The following is a 2,615-nucleotide window of genomic DNA, read 5'->3' on the forward strand; positions in this document are numbered from 1 at the left end:
TCAGAAGACTCTTCTTATTCTTCTTCTTATAGGATTCCGGCAGTGTAGACGCTGCTGAGCGTATTACTGCCCTCCACAGGTCAAAGTTTGGCTTAAATTCTTAAATACAGTCCTGTATCATGCAAGAACTGAAGAACTGCCTTGGAGATCAGTTTATGCTTATCACTGTGACCAAACAAAGATAAAAGAGAAAAAGCCTTAACTCCAAGTCCTGTCAGTTTAATAAAGAATATATTTCTTTCTGCCCTATACTTTCTGCATTCTAGGAAAACATGCCCTACTGTCTCCAGACTCCCACATTCACACAAGCCAGAAACATGCTTTCCTACAATGCACAAAGAATAATTTAACCCACAGTGCCCCAACCTCAGTCTACACATTTTAACTGAGTCCCTACGTGACAAAATGTTAAATGAACATCTTTTCCTAATATTAGGTTGTATGGAAAAGTATGACAGAATTTTCATTTTAAAAGTGAACTACTCCTTTAAGCGTTTGGGTATTGTAAAGGGTTCATTTTGTAAGCCAGTCACAACAATTGTTACTGTGTTGTAGCTGAATGTCTATTTGATATTAAATAAAGGTTGTGATTGGTGTGACATCACAGATGTGGTCTGGTTGATTCAAATCGCTTGGCTCCTGGGACCTCACGGTAAGCCACCGGCAAATGTAGGCTATTTTAGAATAATAAGTTCGATAATTCTGTCCCTTATGGTGTAACTTTTGCTTTACATTTATACTGTCTGTGCATTAGAGATTAATTATTACATGGCTTGGCTGAATTCCAATGTAGAATGCGGTCTGTTATTTCTTGATAGCCGCTGCGAAGTATAACACCGTTGCCAAGAAAAACAGAGCGTTGCTATGGACGCGGAACGGACAATTTCTTTAGCGGAAGCAAAACAGTCATTTTTAAATCAATAAACTCCTTTTTTTAAATCAATATTTTGTGTCAAATTATTTATTTATTTTGTAGGTAGCCATGTAGGCTACCATCCTACTCAACCCGACAGTAGGTTGAGTGGGACAGTTTTAGGGCTAATGCTAGCAAACACAGTGCAGCCATTTCATGAACATGAAGATGACATTTTTAAGTTATAAGTAATAATAATAATGTGTCTGAATATAAAATTTTTATTAAATTTATATTTTTCAATATACACAAGATGGCACCCAGAGGGACAGAGAGTGACAGGGCAATACAGAAAAGGAAAAGACAGCAAAGTAGGAAAGGAAGAAAACTAAACCAGTGGAGTGAAGAGAGAATGGCAGGGGCTATTGAAGAATATGAGCAGGAGGTGACTGAAGGACACAAACCAGAATTAAGGTTTCTAGCCAGGGCAAAATCAACACTGCAAAGGCGAGTGAAAGGGCTGGTGAGTGGCTACCGCCAAGCCTCAGGTAAGAGCACCCTGCTCTCAGCTCAGGCTGAGAGTGAATTGGCTAGCCTTTGTTAAAATGTTAGCTGAAAGGGGGTTCCCCCTGGAACGTAGTGATATACGGCGTATTACATTCCAGTACGGCAAAATTAATGGCATCCCTGTTTTTTCTGCGGAAAAGATCCCAGATAGTCCCAGATGTGGCAAACAGGAGCAGTCCGTCCAAGGTCCGTCATTCCACGCTTCATGTGGGCCAGATCATCTTTCCACTTGTGCCAGATGTGGGCCGAAACAATGTTGCTATCTGGGATGTAATATATTATTGTCATTCTGTGTTACATCTGTTAGGATAAAAAAAAAATAAAAAAAATCCTGAACCAATCAGGTGTACCTAGTAAAAGTGAACAAGCAGGAAATAAATAAGGCACCAACACACCCAACACAAGGATGTGCCACACAGTGCTATAGCCGTCTGCTGCTCTGATGGACTTTTATATTTCTAGACAGTGTTGAACTGAATACCCGTTCATGGTCTTGTATTATTGTATTTCAGAATCAGAATCAGAATTCATTTATTCGCCCTGAATGTTTGTACAGACAAGGAATTTACATATAACATAGGGTGCATACATATAACATACAACATATACCATATAGTATAAAATATAGGAGCACAAAAGAGCACCAATAAATACCTTTTAAGGCATCGATGCAAATATGCAAGTGCAAACTGTAGCATTGAGTCAAAAAGTTTATACTTTAAGTCAGTGCAACATTTAAGGTCAGTGTCAATTTGCTCTAACTAGTGTGGAGTGAGTGAATCAGGAATATCAGAGGGGATTTCCACATCTACAGGTGAGAATATCTTACAGAATCAGTGACTGTATATGTTGTTGCCAAACTGATTTTATTCCACGATTATCTGAGCTGATTTCATTTTCTTTTCTTTGCTAAATTTCTTTCTTTTTAATGAAAAGTTTGTCTTTGTTTCATTATCATGTTACCATCTTATAATTGTGTTCTTAGTCTTTAAGTTCTTTCACACCAAATCTTACTAAAAAAATGGAGAAACAAATCGACTAATCTCAGCCGAATTATCATTTTACACCAAAAGCACAAGTTGGACTGAAGGAAATGCAAATTCACAACGTTCAAGATGACGCATTAACACAGAGCTGCTGCCAGAAGACTGACAGAAAAAACAAGTAGAACAAGTTCAGCAGTTCAAATCAGAAC

This window comes from Rutilus rutilus, assembly GCF_951802725.1.
Source record: "Rutilus rutilus genome assembly, chromosome: 1".
In the NCBI taxonomy this organism is placed as follows: Eukaryota; Metazoa; Chordata; class Actinopteri; order Cypriniformes; family Leuciscidae; genus Rutilus; species Rutilus rutilus.